This window comes from Haliotis cracherodii, unplaced genomic scaffold (genome assembly GCF_022045235.1).
Source record: "Haliotis cracherodii isolate W230 unplaced genomic scaffold, xgHalCrac1.p SCAF_12, whole genome shotgun sequence".
Lineage (NCBI taxonomy): Eukaryota > Metazoa > Mollusca > Gastropoda > Lepetellida > Haliotidae > Haliotis > Haliotis cracherodii.
Window position 1 is genome coordinate 2,360,348 of NW_027266267.1, and position 21,258 is coordinate 2,381,605.

Below are 21,258 nucleotides of genomic sequence, written 5' to 3' on the forward strand. Positions count from 1 at the left end.
CATTTGTGAGGGTTAACCTTCCATACGATAAGAAATATGTAGCATTCAATGTACAGCTCTTTGGTATAGGGGTCATCAGTCCAATCGACCACTTCGTGGGAATATTACCAGTGCTAAAACAAATATGAAATATGCATTGCTGATATAACATTTTGAGACTTCAAACATTCAGTAGGAATACCAGGAATCTAAGCCAGGCTCCTTGGCACGGTGACTCCTGTCTATAGCAGTAGCAATTTCAAACATTGTAATATTGACACTGAAAAGAACATGAACATCTTCATCATTTTGTCTGTCATTATGCGCATTACCAGCATCCCCATTCAGCAACTGGCAGTAATCTCTCTTCCATTGATCTAGCATTATATTCCATTCCTCACTCACTGTACCAGCTGCTAAAACAACTGTCATTGGAATCTGCTTCTGTCTCTCTCCACCGACACTGATTTTACCTGTCTTCTTCCACTACTCCCGGTCATGACTTTCACACAGCTTTTCCAGACGTTTGCTAGTCTTGCATATGCACGCTTAGCTGTTTGAAAGCCTTATCAAACTCCTTTCTCCTCATAACAAAGCTACGCTTAAGATTCACTCTACCGGGGCCATGATAACATTGACAGTTTTGTTTCACCTCACATACTGCATTCCAATACACACGTAGGCTACCATTCCACCATGGGTTTCCCACTCGCCGCTTTTCATTACTCCTCTCCTCCAAAAAACATATGAGCCAGAACTAACCCAGATAACCTGTCAGAACAAGTATCCAGATGAGTGGGAGTGAGTCAAAGTCTCACGTTGTAAAATGATATCATTCAGTTGGTTACGACAATCATTAGATGTAAGAAAATCACCGGGAACATCCGAAGTACAGTACATAGTTGCCTAAACAACATCCTTCTTCCGAACAGCAACATTATTAGTGCTAACAAACTTGACTGTCCACTCTAATAACGAATTACCAGGTCTACATCTGTGCTACCCTGTGTTACTGACAAAAGGGGATGGGCATATTACCCGAACCTGACTATAATGGTACAAGTTCCCATGTGGTATGAGGCAGTAATTGACGACTGAAGCGCCTCTGTTGATATGTATGTAAAGACACTTGAGATATGCTGCCTTCATTTCAGGATACAGTAGCTGGCAAATATGAGAAAGTCAGTAAAGCGACGGTCATGTTCATTTTGTCAGTCTCTCAGGCTGCCTGTCTATCCCTTCCATAAAACCCCTCATATCCGAACATCTACTATTAGGGTCACAACAAATGAAGAACATAGTGCCACATGTTTGGAATTCCAATATCTGTGCCAGTAAGATGTCATGGGGGACACAACAAACACAAATATAGAAGTTAATGTTGCTGTGGTCTGAGAACTCGGATTTATTTCAACACTAACACTTTTAAAACTATCTCTAAAAGACTTCCTAATGAGAAATCCTACTCCTCCAGATCTATGTTTGGCACGGTCATGCAACAGAGTTGTGTTATGTTCGAATCATGTATATCCATTGGATGTCAGTACGTTGTTTCGGCGTAGGTGAGTTTCGGCTATACCAACAATATCTAAGCTACGAAATTCTAACAGTTCGCGGCGCAGTATGTGAATATTGTTCAGAATGGCAGATGGCCAGCCAGCAACATTCCAGAACCCACAGACTGCCTATCTCCCTCCATCCTGCCTCCATGGATTAGAGTCTCTGGTCTGTGTTGCAGATTACCTTTTGTCTCTTGGTCTCCTGTGTCCATCACGCCAGTCTCTTCTGTCCCTGTTGAGACTGTTGTGTCGACTGCTCTCTGTCTCCTGACGGTAATGTGCTCGTGCACTGTTGTCTTATCGTGGTTGTCAATACCACTGTCACCTCGATCAGTTCTATCCGTGTTTCTGTGCGTGTGTCACATGATTGTGTTAGTTTCAACCGTGCACCCCTCACCGAGAGCTTGTTACGGGTTTTATCGGCCATAACATAGACGTTTCTATAGTTCCTCGTATCTTTCAGCTTTGATGTTGATTTCAAGGTTTCAATTTTATCCTCACTTGACTTGCAAATCGCAACTATCCCCCCTGGGTAGCGAATATCTGTCGATAGTTTTCTGAAAGCTTTGTCTTTTACCATACCTCTCAGTTTCAGACCGTCCTTGATCATGGCATTGACTTTATTTCTTACATTCTCACCCTCTGTGGCTCCAGTGCCCTCAGCCACCCTTCTTCCACCGACACAGGGACGCAACCCAGCGCAAACAGGTTGCCCAATTTTGTCGGCTCATACGACAAGTAGTGGGATGCTGACACATCCTACCCCGGGTCCACACGGGGAAAGAGCGAGTGGCGTTACCCAGCACTCGCCACGAGGAGGCCGCTCTTCATGAGTGCATACAAGTTTTAAGTAAACAATATTATAAAATTTGAAGTAATGCATAATATGAACTTAAAAAATACAATATGCATTTATTTCACATGAAACAAACAAATACAAATTAATTTATATGTTTTTAAAGCAAAAGTAATTATCCACCTTCTCATTTAGGGACGAGGTGAGGTGAGATGAAATTGGGTTTAACGTCGCGTCCAAGATTATTGCACTTATATAGCGACGTGCATGCACGTGTGTGTGTGTGTGTGTGTGGCTGCTTGTACTAGTGCGGACTGATGCCGATTTATAGTGCTAGTCGACTGAGATACACACACTCACACACACACACACACTCTCTCTCACACACACACACACACACACACACACACACACACACACACACACACACACACACACACACACACACACACACACGTGCATGCACGTCGCTATATAAGTGCAATAATCTTGGATGCGACAATAAACCCCATTTCACCTCACCTCACCCGTAGAGTTAAAATGAATTACCAAGTACTAAGTGTCATTTGCAGTATATGGCGTAATCTGACGCATCAGTGATAAATTGATGCCCCCTCTTTTTACTTGTACCATATGTGCCTGTGTTATATTTGAGGTGCCTTGCCTTTGCATGTGACTGGTGCCACTGGTGGAGCAGGATACGCTTACAATTTCGCGAACACGTGGTTTCCTTACTGTTTGATAGTGATTCAAAAACACCTGCTCATGATAGAGTCGGAATCGTACAACTGACGCTGTGATTGGCAGATATTGGTTAAATATTACATATGGGAAGGTATGAGAACTACTAACCCATAATTGATTTCTTATTTTAGCGTGGACTTTCCGACATCATTAGTTCGGTGTACATAAGGAATTACTTAAATTATAGATGTGGGAAACTTTGAGATCCAACAGACCATAAATACTTTCTTATTTTAATTTGGATTTTCCTACATCATTACTATGATGCACATGAGCAATAAGATAAATTATACATGTGGGAAACTTTGAGAACCACCTACCCATAAATAATTTCTTATTGTAATGTCGATTTTCCAATATCATTTTGAAGCAAATCTGACGACGTTCTGTAAATAATTGTCAGGACCTGTCAATCATTGGATTGTCAGGTCCAGACTCGATTATTTACAGACGATATATGGACATGAGTTCAGAATTTGTGTGAAATACGATAATTTGATATTGACCACTATTTTTCAGAGGTTATGTCCAGTACAATGTACCGAGTACATTCAAATACACATATACAGCTATAATATTCATTCAGATACATAAAACAAAATCATAAAAAATGATCTTCTTTTTTTGGCTTCATAACATCAGAGTGCATATGAGTATAAAAATATTGTTTTCCCCTGTTTTTATCATATATATATGATAAAAACAGGGGAGAACAATATTTTATATATATGATAAAAACAGGGGAAAACAATATTTTTATACTCATATGCACTCTGATGTTATATATATATGAGTGACAGTCATGTCAGTACATTCCACTGTGGTAGGCAGGCCCTTCTCAAACTACCGGGACTTGCGGGAAAGATATTTTTTGCTCTTTCCGCCCATTGTTGGTACAGGATAGAGCTTTGTACCTGTCCATGATCAAGGGACAGATACACGGAGAAATCCTCCAGCCATGTTCAGGGCCTCGGCCAATCTGCTGGAGAGCCAATGGCTGGTCTATCCTCCTGCCATGGTTACCGCACACGACAGGGCCGCCTCCGTGGTCTAGTGGTAGAGCGTCCGCCCCCAGAGTGGAAGGTCCGGATTCATACCAAAAGACTTTTAAAGATGGTATTTGTTACCCTGCCTGGTCTTAGGCTTTAATGGACTTAAACATGGACGGGTTTTGTTTATATTTTTCAATGAAGACTACATGATGATATGACAACCTCAACGCTTTACTCGTACAGTGAAATATGCTGTCACAGTTCACGGGAGGACTACCAGAGTCCTGCTCTCACAAATATAATGGAGTAAGTAAGGTTTTCATCAATGCAATTGAGGACTCATGTAAATGCTGGTAGGTTTCATACATAGCCAGACCAACAGATGAAGTTAACGCCATTAATAGTATAACTTTTGTTAATGGACTATTTCCATGGTTGACACTTGGAAAACGAAAGACCAAACTATGTTGTATTCCCGACAATATTTCTCATCAAATATGTGCATCAGGATCATGAGTGTAGGAATGAGTATTCACAAAAAGAAAAGCGTTTCCTGCTCCAAACGGTGGCACAAACACAGGCAAAGGCAAGTCAATTGTTTCCCTGCTGTTTCCCTGCTGTTTCCCTGTTGTTTCCCTGCTGTTTCCCTGCTGTTTCCCTGCTGTTTCCCTGTTGTTTCCCTGCTGTTTCCCTGCTGTTTCCCTGCTGTTTCCCTGTTGTTTCCCTGCTGTTTCCCTGTTGTTTCCCTGTTGTTTCCCTGCTGTTTCCCTGCTGTTTCCCTGTTGTTTCCCTGTTGTTTCCCTGCTGTTTCCCTGTTGTTTCCCTGCTGTTTCCCTGTTGTAACCTTGATAAGACAGACCCGTGAAGATCCGGGGTAGAATAGGTCTTCAGCAACCCATGCTTGCCATAAAAGGCGACTATAACGGGATCGGGTGATCAGGCTCGCTGACTTGGTTGATACATGTCATCGATCCCAATTGCGTGGATCGATGCTCATGATGTCAATCACTGGATTGTCTGGTCCAGACTCGATTATTTACAGACCGCCGTCATATAGCTGGAATATTGCTTAGTGCGGCGTTAAACGACAAACCAACCAACCAACTTGATCAAACATCATCTGACGCTCTTTGAAATCTTGGTAGAAAGAGAATGCTCGATTGTATCTCAAACGTAGTGAAACGTAGACACCAATGGTTATAGATGCAGGACTATTGCTCGACATACAGGGACATGTACACAAATCAATAATGTTAATCAGCTTGATAAGGTAGACGTGCAATGTATATCACCTAGTCTTGTAAGCAATGGTTATAGGTGCAGGACTATTGCTCGACATACAGGGACATGTACACAAAGCAATAATGTTAATCAGCTTGATAAGGTAGAAGTGCAATGTATATCACCTAGGCTTGTAAGCAATGGTTATAGGTGCAGGACTATTGCTCGACATACAGGGACATGTACACAAAGCAATAATGTTAATCAGCTTGATAAGGTAGACGTGCAATGTATATCACCTAGTCTTGTAAGCAATCATACACACCGTGCTGACATATCAGGTATTACATGTTTTTATATACAATCCTTTCCGTAACAAACATTGTATTTACTTTCGCCATTTCCTCTAAGCTTTTATTTGAGATATGTTGTGCACAGCAACTTAACAATGGCATTTATAAATATTGCCAAAACAATCTAATTTTCATACTCACTGTATGTAACGCAAGTGTATCAACATTTGTCATTTCCCCACAAATTTCACAGGAGACAGTAACACACACAACTCAGTAAGATACAAATATAAGCGGCAAGACCATTTCCAAAGAGCCAATTGTAAAACTCCACCATATATGAATGATTCTCAAAAAGGGATGATACTTGTGTATGTGCAAAAAAGTCATGAGTATAGTCATATTTAGCTCGTTTTTGTATCGTTATGTCAAGCAGAAACCGATTGTACAATAGACAATTGTCTATGCTCTGTCCTGAACATTTAATATTTAGCCACAATGTAAACCACATGTGTTGATGACCTTAAGGATGCCTCCGCACCACCAGGTGTCGTCGGGAAGTTGTTGGTCAAATTACACATATGCCGGCCGCACTACACTACAGATTTCTGTTCAAGGGTTAGTCATTACATTACTACAACATGTACACCACTACCCCACACAACCAACTTAAGGAATCACTAAGTATAAGTTAAAGGGATGAACAACTTCTTAATTACAATAAGGAGTGGTGTTTAGGTGAAGGTTCTAACACGCCAATCAAGCAAGTCAGTTGCTATAGAAACTGGAAAAATATGTTTTTCAAAAATCACAAACTACTAAAAAGGACTAGTCGAACACAAGACTTATCTATGTGCCAAAATTGGTGACGAAATATCGTTCGGTTTTCAAGATCTGCTCCGGAAGCGAGCACTAGAAGTCGTTGCCATGGAAACTCGAAATATTTTGTTTTTGTAAATCCCAAACTATCAAAAGGCACCAGTTCACCACAAGACCTATCTATATGAGTGAGTGAGTGAGTGAGTGAGCGAGTGAGTATGGTTTTACGCCGCTTTTAGCAATATTCCAGCAATATCACGGCGGGGGACACCAGAAAGGGGCTTTACACATTGTCCCCATGTCGGGAATCGAACCCGGACTTTAACCACTGGGCTACCGGGCCGCCCCTATCTATGTGCCAAGTTTGGTTAAGATATCTCTCATGTTTTTTTTAGTTCTTCTCCGGAAACGAAATGTGACTGACTGACGGAAAGACGAAAGGAAGGACGGGCGGACAGCACCCATTCTTATATTCTCTAGTCCACTTCGAGGCGGGGGATAATACATCAGCCTATATGGAACTATTTTATGGCTATGTGTCAACAAACATACTTCAGGCTGTGAAGTTGTTGGGATGTAAAGCGTCTACGTATTGTGATGTGCAATACACTATTTTATGTCCAGATTAACATGCTGAATGAAAACATGAAAAGACCCAAAGCATTTCAATTTTAGTGGATTTTATATAAATATCAAATTATAACATTGTGCTGGTAGATATGCCTTTTATTTCTATAACTGAATCACAGACAGGTGTTGCTCATTGCAAAAGATATTTGGTAATAATTATTCTTTTCAATTTGCATCTTTGAACACAAAGAAAACGATGTACATGTATTGATAAAATAATATATTTCAACAACAGTTTTCTTTCATGAATTGGTAACATTCTACAAAATGGTTAATACCTTTGTCATCTTGTTTCTCCTAATGTCTCAGCAGGTGCTCGTTACAATTAAGAACTCCTTTACAGCTAAAGACTGAAAAGGTTAGAAAAGTTAACTGGTGCAAATCAAATACTGTATGTGGTTTCGCTAAAAGTGTCGCCACAACTGAAAATGTTCAAGTGCATGTTATCCATTCAAATTAGGATGCATCGATTTAAATGCACACATATATCACAGACATACTCATGAAGTCTATGAATGGCATTTAGAAGTGATACACATAAGGAAGAGAATGTATGGATGTCAACTTCTTTATTATGATGATCGCAAGAGAATATACTCACTCTTACATCAGGTGTACATTCATGAATATACTCCAATTGCATATATCGATACTTATAATGTCATCCACTGGATATACGTCGTCATTAATAGGTCAATTTATATATGATTGAATGTTGCTGAATGTGACAATTTATGCCGTGAATTTAACTTAATTTGAGTTGTGTTTAACCTAAGCGTTTACTTGTTATTTTTTGTTTAATTCATTTTTATTGTATTTATTTTTTTGCTCGTTTCGGAAATTATCCTTTTCTTCTTGTTTTTCAGGGGCGGTCAGGTAGGCTAGTGGTTAAAGCGTTCGAAGATCCGGGTTCGATTCCCGATTTGGGTATAATGTGTGAAGCCCATTGTCTGGTGTTCCCCGGCGTGATATTGCTGGAATATTGCTGAAAGCGGCGTAAAACCTCACTCACTCACTCACTCACTCACTCACTCACTCAGAACCCACCCACCCACCCACTGACTCACTCACTCACTCACTCACTCACTCTTGTTTTTCACATTTCTACTCAGTTGGTCCCAAACATACTCTCGCCCTTGATTGATAGTTGTTTATATTTTTCTTGTTTGTTTAAATCACAACACACTGATGGTATTGGTATTTCGTAGGAGAATTGGGTTAGTTCATTATAAACTATACAATGATCTAAAGGGTAAAACTGATGTCAATGTTTATTATTATCTTTCGATATTGTTCTACATGTGTGAAATAAGAGGTAAACAGATATCATCAACATGCTTGCTTTGCTGTGGTAATATACATCCGCATCCTGCCACAAATGGTCGTTGTATCATCCATACAAATGTCTGCAGTCTCAAAGAGAAAATTGAGTTAGTTTTTGCAGAACTTTATGAATACGGTGTTTTGTATTTCTAAAAACATTGCTACACTCCGGTATTTCTATTAAGTAACTATTATGCCTGGTTTTCACCCACCACAATGACAAGGGGTTGGGTGGCCATAATATTATAAAGGCACATTATTTTCTTTACACACAGGGCTAATTTAGAATTACCGGGTCTTATCACAAAGTAACTCCTTTGAGTGGCATTTAGAAGTTGGAATGGTAACTAAGACAAAATTGTTATGGATTAGCAACTTCTTTATTACAATTTGGCGACGTTTCGGTGTAGATTTTAAATTATCACTAAGGCAGTCTTCATAATTTATTTCAATGTAAATATATAGGGATATTAGATCAAACTTTTTCTTTTATATACCAGGTTATGACATTTAAACCGTATTGTTTTGTAGTTTAACTCTGTCATCTGAAACAAAAATGAGACCAATACAATATGCTCGTGCATATTTTACCCAAACAAAAAGCTTTGAAAGCCTTTAAAGTAGACTTAAATATATATTCGTGTTGGTGTCACATTTGTTGGCCTCTCTGCCAGTCAGGGCAAACGTCCCTTTTTGTGTTTTGACAAGTCACACGTGCTAAGACAAATTACTAGTTCACAGGGAGGTGCAAAGTGGTGTCTATATTTTTTAGCTGCAAACTGACCTGGACTTAATGAAAACATACATTAATTAAACAATATAAGTATGACCATTTTCATGCTTGTATTAAGTGAACATTACAGGTTCAAAACTTACTGCCAATTATTGTTAATAGTTTTTACATTTTCCACTCAATTAAACAGTAAATATAAATGTATCTACATGCACATGACAAGTCGAAACATCAGTATTTTCGCCTGCCAAGACTCCCGTGGGCTTTCCATCAGCTGATTGTCTTTTATAAAATCAGATCCACTTGGCAAGACAAGCTCAGTTTATGCATTGACTTAATGCCACTAGCTGTGATAAAATGGCGTGAAGAGTGATGAATGTTACCCCACACCACCCTACCAATATATGTCTAAAATACCATAAGCATTCGGCGAAAATTATTTGGTCCAACCATCGAGGTTTAAATATATGTCACCAAACATAAGATCATCACTAAAGACACAATGTTGGTACATAAGAAGCTGCTTACAACAGCATACAACATACAGAGAAGTATTAAACCGCATTATTAATTTACTAAAACTGTACAATGTCGTCGCTATAAAGTAAAGGATTGCTGATGCGATGAAAACCTTGAACCTATTCGATATACAATGATGAGGTGTCGGAATGATTGAATCTTAGGGAATTCTATATACTTTATCTGGGTAACTGTCCAGTGATATCTGTGTTTATAAGGGACTTACAGACTTTAATCCTTGATTGTAAAATGTCAGTTTATAAATTGGAAAGACTGTGTGTGGTAATTAGCGCTGAACGAGATGCGGGAATGATTGAATGATTGAGGTAAGGTAGTAGTCCAACAATCGAGTTTTAAACATATGTTCATCAGATCATCACTGAAGAAACAACGTTGGTACATTAGGAGCTGCTTGTTGATGTAGCTATGATCATTTGAAGGGGTGAGTGAGTGAGTGAGTTTGGTTTTACGCCGCTTTAAGCAATATTCCAGAAATATCACGGCTGGGGACACCAGAAATGGGCTTCACACATTATACCTATGTCGGGAATCGAACCCGGGTCTTCGACATGGCGAGCGAACGATTTAACCACTAGGCTACCTGACCGTCCCATGATCAGTTGAAACATGTGTGGTACAACATACATACAACATATAGATTAATATTAGACCTCAATATTTATTGTACTAAAATCCACTATACAAGAATAATAGACTTTAATCCTTGATTTTAAAACGTGAAAGACTAATAATAAGAGCGGAATGAGATTGGGTGAATGATAGAATGATTGGGGTAAAGTTGTATTCTGAAGCTTGAAAAAGTCAACGCCAGGGAATACTATATGTTTACGAAATGCCGAAAAATATTACATTGGAGGATATTATTTTATGCAAGTATGTGTTGCATGCTATCTATTCAGTCTTCGTTTGTGATACAGTTGTGGTCGACGCATTGACATCTCGAGATATCAGATTATTTCAATGTTCATCAGCTATATGAATATTTCTTTAATGACAAAAATCCATGACGTTTTAAACCTTCGAGGCCGTACCAATGTTACCCTATATACAGTAACGGTTGCCTGATCTACAGAACAAATACGTCTTAATACGTTCATGTGCTCAAAACAGAAATTATCTTTGTTTCTGGGATCTTAATTATATATTCAGCAACAATTACTCATGTAACAGCGTCGTCAATAGCTCACAGCATAACCCGTTGTCGCCATTCCCTGGTCATAAGTGTATTAGTGGTATCGCCCAACTGCCGCTGCCTCTGTGTGTGTGTGTACGGACGATGCCATCTGAAGTACATATCAATAGTAGTTCTCGTTTGGCGTTTTCACTTTCCTGAGGTAATTTCATTTAATCAACGATTGTGTTTTTAAAGTATTTGATCATTGACGTGAAAAGTGGCCTAATGCAGCTCGGTGTGATTAAACCAATGTGCAGAGCAATAGCCAGGGATGTTACGTGAACAAAGCTACAGACTGTGTGTCGGTTTTTTCTCGCCTTTCAAGTTGTACACAAATAATAGAAATAAATCTAGTTGTACAGGACAATGATGTTCTAGTGTAAACCCGATATGTGAGAGATGTCTCACTTCAGGAAAGCAGTCATCAGTACGAGATTATTTGCAGGTGGGCAAAAACGAAAGTAAACTTTTATGTTGTACACAAACTTTACTATCGCGATCCAGTATGATATACATCACTGCTGGATGTGGTGGTATGAAACTCTGAAAGTGAAAAGCTGACAATGTATCACATTGAACTCGCATATTATATCATTCAGTTTTTTTCAGACAAAGTAACTTTCACTGTGGCTTTGGTTTGGGCCTGCACAGTGAGACTTATTAACATGCAAAGTTTAACAGTTCTGTGCTTCTGAACATACATCATTCTGTAGTATATGATACACAGGACCACAACATATGGTACATGTATCTTAAAAGCTATGGGGCTGATTGACCGCCCTACTAGGACGTATTCTACGACTATCACACCAGGCTATTTCAGAGTGTATTAACAACATTAATAAGATCTGTTCTTACTGTTAAGCAATACATAATTTCAAGTATTCTTAAACGCCGTTGTGTCTAACTTTGATGTGTCGAGTTTATGTTTGTCTCGAAATAACAGCTTTGTCACTGCATATTCCTTCTTTATTCATCATTTTCGATTGTTTCGAATCTCGGTATTTACGGAGGTCCCTTCAACTTCGACACAACCGAGTTTGACTGTACGGTACTGTAACTATCTATTTTAGGATTATTTTTATCAATCGTTTTATTGACTGAACTTGAATGATCAAGTTGACGTTTCAGTTACAGTGATAGAGAATGTTACTGAACACTAACGACAAAAACTTTCATAGCGAGTAGATAACACAAACAATATTTCAATGGCACGTGAATGCATGTTTACAATCTGAAACGCATTTATCTCAGTTTAACTTATAATATGAAATATTGATGCTGTCTGCTCAACAGACATGAACACTGACAGTGGGTGTTCCGAGAGCAAAGGCAAAGCCTATTTGTAATGCAATGCAAGTGGATTTCAGTTGTCAGGTCATGTGATTTCGCTTAAACTTGTTTAGAAGTTTGACAGTTTACATTCTACGTGTAACATTGTTGGTATCGAAGAGTCCAAGCTGTTGAAAATGATACGCCATTTTTTATGTTTCTGTTCAACCTTGCCGTGGGTCGCGATGTACAGCATCGATGTGAAGGAGGCTATGACTGTATTCAGGAAATGTGCACAAGAGGAGCAATGTGACACTCCTCTTGCTGTATTTGAGACATACGGTAGTTTTCTGTGCTTTGACAAGTGTTTGCAGCTCGCTAGTTGTAGTCATGTAAGATTCAATTCCAAGACGCTGGTTTGCAGGATCTGCAAGGCATCACAATTTGTGCAATCTGGTGAACCAAAGGATTCAGAGAGTGATGAAGACTGGAGTTGTCGGAAGAAAGCAAGTTCAGTAAGGACATAAATTTGCCACTTTTAAACTGATACAAACTGTATATATTTTAGACTTTATGATCTGTACCCCTGACCGAGAGGCATCCAAGCTACTGGTCTGAGGCACTGATATATGTAGGGCAGAAGAGATGCGTCCCTCAGGCGTGTCCAACACCTGGGGTCGTTCTTTAGAATCTCACTCATTATGTTTCTTGTGTTTGTCAGCATCACAGCCATGCCCGTTGGTTTAAGTCATTTGATTGAGTTTTACTTTGGTTTTAGAAACAGCAACGTTACTGCGGTAGGCATCTTAAATTGGCTTAAACAGGGTTGTCAGCATGATGAGCGAACTGGTAAACTATCGCGCCTACTAGCAAGATTGCCTTTATTTTATTTTAGCATGTCATGGTTAACAAATATGAATGAAAACAATTCTTACACACACACGCACACACACGCGCGCACACACAATCAAAAGTAAATAATTATACAATTGAAGGAAAATACATCTAAGAATTGTTTTCATTTTATTTTCGTTCAATTGTATTTTGATTTACTTTTGATTTTGTGTGCGTGTGTGTGTGGTGGACAACTACACACAAACGCGCGCGCGCGCACGCACGCACGCACGCACGCACGCACACACACACACACACACACATACACACACATACACACACACACACCTTAGTTTTATTAATTATGTGATAACTCTCTAAGGATCGTCATGCACCAAGATGCCAGCCAACATCGTGGAAGCCTTTAAACCACATGATAATGAAAATATTCCCTGCTATGTTTACTGATACACAATTTATAACGTATCTGGATGACTTGACACCCATGATAAAATAAAACACATAAAGTTCTTTTGCTGGCTTGTAATTGTTCCTTGTGTTCCACTTATGTGAACATTTATCTAAATCAACAATTTTCGTTGTTTTAAAGGAACATCAATCTTAATTAATAATGGATAATTTTTTTCTATAGCCTGTGGGGATATTGGGAAGGTATAGGAGCAACACAGATATTAGCTATATCAGCCAAGGTATCTTAAGGATTGTTTAAAGAAACCAGCAATATGGCAAATACACTTACCAGCCCCATGATATACACCGAGATGAAAAAGTTTGATATTTCCATAACTAATGACGTTCATCAGGCTGGAATCTTGTTTCTCCAGCATGATGAAGTAAGACTTGAAACAGATAGATATGTTTTAACTGTAGTAGACGTAGCTAGGCGATAGAAATAGGTACCTAAGATTCCTAAGATTCAACTGAAGTAGCTAATGGACTGGGCCGCATATATAAACGTGAACCTTAAAATGTCCTGACTTATTTCAAGAAGATCCTGGACTTGAGTTTGAGGGATCAACAACCAAACTATTAACAAAGTGCAATGTAGAATAAGGCGTGGCAAAGAAGAGCCCCGTCGAAGCCAAACTCTTTTTTAAAGATTTAACCGAACATTAGCAGAACGCTTGTGTGGCCGATAATGTGATCAGGAGATGTTGATGAGTGATAAAAGATCAACGGAAGGTCGGACAGGATTATCAGCTGTTGTATCAGCACTAAAAATCGAAGTAACAAGATAAAATGGTAAGTAACCATCCAATGCTATTAAAATGAATTCTGTGACTTCTGAATCTTCAGCGCCAAAAAAATCTTCCAGGTACAGTAAGTGTAAGATATTCATACCAACCTGGTGAACTCGAAGAAGGCTAATGACGTGCAACTGATTCATTTTGGTCTTTTAGGATCCATAACATTAGTCGATTGGTTATGAAAGAAGATGAGCCTGTTTTATATTACCTAATGCCTCTTTATACTGTCCGTGTTTTATATGCTTTTTTACCACGACTTCTTATCACCTTTAGCTTTTCTTATCAGGCTTCAATTTAGAATACAACTTAGGTCTTAATCCAACATACTCCGCAATAGGAGTTCCAGCACACTCATCCTTCATCTTAGTAATACCTTTATATTTACTGTGCTATACAACAGATTATCTTTTTGGTAATCGCTCGTATCACACATATCTATTTCTTCTGCCATATCTTTATACGTATGATCGGTTTTCATTTCCATTAACAAAGAATCTGTATCGGTATATAACATCTCACCTCTATCACCATATTGCTTCTTAAGTTCATTGTAATATAATTCATGCATTGAGTGGTTTGACAAGTCAAAATACTCATGACACCACACACTGGTCTGTTGAATTTCATGTTACTTTTCTCCATATGTAATGCCACAAAGTCTTTATCAAATACCTTTCTTCTGTTAAAGGCTGACACTAGCTATTACCTTTCTAAGTCTTTCTTTCTCATGAGATCTGACCAATTTAACATCAACACGCCCTCTTAGATTTTCTTTAGCTTTATCAAATCCTGAATGAGCTTATTTATATACTTTTGGGCTCACTAATGAGCCTTCTTTCTTAAATATGCATTCATTCTTATGTAGGGCTCTGTCCAATAGACTATATATTTTGTCTTATTAATTTGGAACCGAGCGTTGTAAAAATAAAAGTCATCTACTCTACAGTGGGTTATCTCCATCCTACCATAACGGCAACAACGCTTTTAGAACATTCCGAAAGTGGTCACAGGTAAACAAATATTACTAAAGTTCAATATAAAAATACCCATCGTCTTGAGTCAAAATATGTTAACAACAAACATTCCAAACATAGTTCTAAGACAGGTGTTATAATTTCATTGCAACCTGCTGTGCACTCTTTGGACTCACCAAGTCATTTCTTGGAAATCAGTGAGAGAATTCATTTCTCGGAAATCGATATTGCCATATCATATTTACCTCTTCCATAACACCATATTCCTCCAGTATATGGTGATCTGGTAGATAAATGTGTTTTCAATGATATATATGTGCCCCTATGATCACAAATCACATTATGAAGATCACTCACTCCAGAATCAGAAACAAAAACATCTTCACTTAAAATTACCGGATCTTTGTTTAATAAATCTGTGTAAGTTAATTTATCATACTGCAATCATTTCATATTTTCTGTCTGACAAATCATAAACATGAAATTTTCTATCAGGCAAAATATTTTCATTAATATCTCCGACAATCACGTAATTAGATGTTCAATACTGTCGTCTAGGCTGTTCCAGAAAATATTCGAAGTATTCTCTGGTCTGTACACAACACACAATATTGATGACTTTTGTGGTAGAAACATCTGTATACACAACGTTTAATCAAGAACATTTTCTAATACATTCAATCTTTTATATGCTAACGTTTCATGTACATAGACTATGACCTCTCTACCAAATGCATTTCTATCTTTTCTTATTGGATCATGGTAGTTTTGCCATCGCAAATCATCATTATTGACAGCTTCTATTAATGAGTTTCAGTGAAACAAACATCGTGAACGTCGCAACAATACTCGCGAAGAAAATGTAACTTATTGCGTCCACTTCTTGTGGTTAGGTGAAATATTGACACAGATTTCTCGTGCTGGTCATTTTCACGATTCAGTGGGCCTGGGTTGAGCTCCACGTCCCCGGCAAGCTGTAGATACAACAATAGCAATAAACATATAACTTGCTTATGGAGACATATGATGAATGCACATACTTTCCATTCCGAGATTAGTATAATACCAATTGTGTGTATCACGTTCAAAATCGTTTTTGGAAAAGTGTCTAACGAATTCTAATGGTTAGTCTATTATGAATAGAAGTGACCATTTCCCAACTATCATTTCACCAATAGAACCGTCTGATATTCCACCTTCAATAAGATGGAATTTTACAAAAGCTAAATTGTCTTTGTTTCAGACATTATGCTCACTTAAAACAAAGTTACATGAACATTAGTCATTTTAGGACGTCTCCAATAGTGGACGACATCCTCCATTACTGAGATAATTTACAGATAACCTCCAATAGTTCAACCTCCATTAGTTGAATAATTTACAGTACATTAGTAACAGTCAACAGTCAACAGGGTTAGCCCATGCAGGTGGTAGGTTCGTTTCAGGAGAGACAAACTGACAGTCTACGTATATTATAAGACAAAGACAACAAAACAAATGATTTCGCAAATATTTATGCTGAACACAAATTCAAAATTTCACAGAAAATGTTGTGCCGTCACCAACTTTCATTGTGAAATCGCGTCTGTCACTTGTGCAGGGAGCCTGTTCGCCTTTTGATGGGCCCAGCGTCAGTCTTGTCGATGGTTGATTGCCTGACGGATCAAAGGTTGCAGCGGCAATAACAGGGGGACCAGTTACAAAAGCACTTTGACGTCTTGATTTTCTCTGCACGATTGAGTCTACTGTGTCCGCCATTTCCTTGGACGTCCTCTGATAAAAGAAAAGCTTATTTTGCTTGATTATATCACATAAACATTTAATTTTTATTTCCTTGTCATCTTAGTTTTAGTAGTACAACAGGGGCTTGTAACGCAAAAAATAGCAGCTCCAAGATATATATATTATACTGACACTGGGTGTGACCACTGGATATATAGCAATATCATTTGGGATTCGAACCCCGGGGATGTTGATCCGAAGTCTGGCGATTGTCAAAATGCATTATCGCGTCCTCTAACATCCACGGTAATGTTGCAACTACAAGCAGATTAGAAAACGCCATATACCAGATTCAAGAATTGTGGGAAATACACAAACGTATAGGTAAAGTTTATACCTTGTAACTTCGAATTGCAACCGATTTATGTCCCGTCTTCTCGGCAATTAGCTGTTCGTCTACTGCGCTGTCGTAAAACCGAGTTGCTGTTGTAGCTGTGAGGGAGTGATTTGTGTAAAATCCGCTGAACCCAGCGGCCTTACACAGACGGCTGATAGTTAACCGGAGTGGATGAATCTTAACGGCCGCATCAGCAAACCAAACCTTGCCTGCAGTGTATCTTAAGGGGCGCAATTAGAAGGCGTCACACTTTCCATGTACTGGTCTAAAAACAAAGTGAACTGTCATCAATTCATGTAGCTGACCGTACAAAGTACATAGTGCATAAGAACATTAGAGTGAGTGAGTGAGTGAGTGAGTATGGTTTTACGCCGCTTTTAGTAATATTCCAACAATATCACGGCGGGGAACACCAGAAATGGGCTTCACACATTGTTCCCATGTCGATAATCGAACCCGGGTCTTCGGCGTGACGAGCGGAAAGAACATTAGAACGTAAGATAAAGTCATCCAAAATATGTTAATCACGTTCACATTACGTTACACAGACAGGTAGAACTCGCAGACAGAAACGTCGCATAGGAACTACTTCTTCCTTTTCACAATATTAGTTGTGAACTTGTGAGAGAATTATATTTACCTTAATGACATATACTTTTCATACAGTCTGATGAGGCATCTTCCAGGGTTTTCCTCATTACTAGAGATGGTCACGTGTTTCCCTTCAAATATTTCCTGTGCTTCAGCCCCCCTCTGTTCGTCCTCAGTATATTTCAGTTGTTTGACGCCATTGCTTGACATCAACAACTGTAACTGTGAATTTGAACCACTGCGTAGGTATCTGTATCTCGGAATTTAACTGTCTCTCAGACACACGTGTGCCAATAATTCTTCTATCATCTGACTTGCCAAGTATAGTTCGGTGTCGCAATTATCATCAAAGTTATCCTGACTTGTATTATACGGTTCAGTGTCAGTGTTCTCATCAGAAAATAACCGGCCTAATTCAAAATTCCGCCAATATTCTTCTTGAAAGTTATCCATATAAAGTGATGTTTCAAAATCTGAGTTCATAACCACATCAGACTGATTACAAAATGTGTTCTGAGTCACGAACAATTCATCACCACAATCCGACATGTTGTCTCCCATACAGAAAATATTGGTCCTCCGATAGTTTAGCACGTGCACTGCTCCGTTTCATCGAGGAAGTGATGATACACGTGACCTCCATTAGTATCACACGATAATTATGTGAGTACATTAGTTTGGTGGACAGTTTTGGACAGTTTTGGACAGCTTTGGACAGTTTTCGGACATTCTCCTTCACATAAATTAAGACTTGAGTGTTCTAGTGATGTTGCTGATTCTGTTCAGGTCTTTTCTTACGTTCTAGGTAAAATTGCTGATGAATGTATTCCAACGTCCTCTACAAATCCACATATGTGTAAACCATGTTTTAACTATTATTGTAAAGAAGCTAGGAATGCTGGGAAAACAGCGGAGAAATATTTCTGCCACCATCCAGATGTCCATAACTTAAAAAAAAGTTTATAATATTTAATGCAAAAGCTCGTCACACGTTTAAACAAAATAAACTCCACTGTTGGTGGAACTATGTTTCCAAAATTAACTCGAGATGACCTATGTGCAAGGTTTGCAACAGGGTCCAAATGATAATGAGTCAATGATCCAACTCTAGTGTTCACCATCTTAAGGAGGGTGACACACTATCAACCAATAAATGTGATTAGGAAAAACTTTAGCTGATTATTCTTTCTCATCAAATGTACACCAAAATTACCGAAATTTTAAGACCAACAAGAAAATTCGAAAATAAATTTGTTTTAATTCTTACAATTGTGAGAAGATTAATGAAATATTTTCCATTTATGAACTAAATACTGCCTTAGGGCAAGCTCATGATACTGCTATAGGTGCTGACAATATCCAGTATCAGGTACTTAAATATTTACCTCACTCATTATCATTCCAAAACCAAAATCTATCATAGATCACACTGATCCTTCCAATCATAGTCCAATATTGCCTACTATCTGTGTTTGTAAGACTATGGAAAGAATGGTCAATAATAGATTAATGTGGTACTTAGAAACAAACAAAAAATATAATAAATATTCAATGTGGTTTTCGAACAAAACAATAGAAATACCATTGGGTTACATTAGAATCATTGTGAAAAATGCTATCATCAATAAACAACACACTGTATCTATATCATCAATAAACAACACACTGTATCTATATCATCAATAAACAACACACTGTATCTGTATTTTTCGATTTAAAAACTATGATACAACCAGGAAGCTGGGAATTTTAAAGGTTTTTCATCAGATAGGGTTGAGAGGGCGTTTGCCTAGTTTTGTATCAAAGTTCAGCATCTTACATTTTTGCTACTTTTAAAATATCTTAAAGTTAAGGGCGCGAATGCACTGGATTCATAAATAAATGTTTCCTATTCCACACTTCTTCACTTGTACAGATCACTAATTCGTTCAAGACTCGACTATGGCTCAATCATCTATGATGGAGCCTGTAAAACATTATATCCATCATCAAGGACTAAAACTCTGTCTTGGATCTTTCTGAACCTCCCCTACTGACAGTTTATACATTGAGGCCGATGAGCCGTCTCTTAAACAGCGTTGTAACAACATTATCTTTACAATACACAACCAAATTATATTCCAATGAGTCAAATCCTACAACTGCATTTTTATGAGGATCTTTTTCAATAAGAAGTCATCACTTATTCCACCGTTAGGAATCCGAATTAAACCTTTCTTTTCTGCTGCAAATATTGAACCCGAAAATATATCTCCTTTACACCTGCTTTCTTCTCGTCCTCGTCATAGGTGGGTGGATCTGACAATCTAGAACGAATAAAAAACAATATAAAAAAGCATATAATCTGGTATGAAGCGTATATAGCACTTACAAGTCTATATTTACAAATCGATCCAAGGATGGTGATGCTGTTGCCAGCACCACTATCATTGGGTCCCGACCTGTATCAATTTGATGACCGTAAAACGTTTTCCATTTGTACAGCCGAATAAACGGCCATTATGACTGCTCTTACAGATTTTTAAAAGAGATATAAACTTATTGACACTGGTAGTGTTTAATTTGTAACTTGGATGGTTGGTGGCTGTATCCTCAAAGAAGTTGAAATAAAATTATTGACCTCCTGAGATGATGTAAGACCACACCATTCAAAGTACGTTTATTCATACGAGAAGTTTAATTTAAAACGCAGTATATTTGTCTATTTTAACTGATCGCGACTTTGGATACCATCACCAGCAGCTGAATGGATGGTGTAAATCCTGCTAGGGAACCATGCAGTTAGCAGAAGTATCATAAGTCCCCACGGCCCCAAGTATGAAGGCCTAGCTCTGGTTGCCGGTCATCTTTAGCCCATGTTTATATTGTATTGTTGAATGATAACAATAATCTCGACTAGTTTTAAAGTCGAAACTTTGTTACTCGAGTTAGTACACTGTCCATCGCTGACAGGTTCTTATTCAATCTAATTATATATTTTTTATAAAAGTCTTAGTTCTCATCGCGATATTGCTGAAATTTAGGCGATGTGACGTTATATCTCAACACTCTCACTCACTCATACAAAGTTGAATCCATCATTTTGGAATAGCTCGAAGGCCTATCTGAATGTTTGTTTGCAGGAAATAAAGCAGATCTTAATGCCCATACTAAACATTTTTAACGTTAAATATGGCATTTTTTTTTTCTTAATATACGGAGGTAAATCTATATCAGACCCACCTTTCAAAGTCATATAATTTGCAATATCTAAATATAAAGTCTCAATTCTATTCACAACCTAAACAACCTCTAATAGTCGATCATTCAAATAATGATGAATTTATAGAACTCGATACTGTTATTATTTCCTGGTTGTTCCTGAAATATAGTATAGTATAGTAGTATAGTCAACACT

General features: G+C 38.2%; 1 pseudogene; it reads right to left on the bottom strand.

The window, feature by feature from the left end:
* Nucleotides 1–16,681: 16,681 nt before the first annotated feature.
* LOC139458066 (uncharacterized) lies at nt 16,682–18,410 on the bottom strand (annotated as a pseudogene).
* Between the last annotated feature and the right edge of the window lie 2,848 nt (nt 18,411–21,258).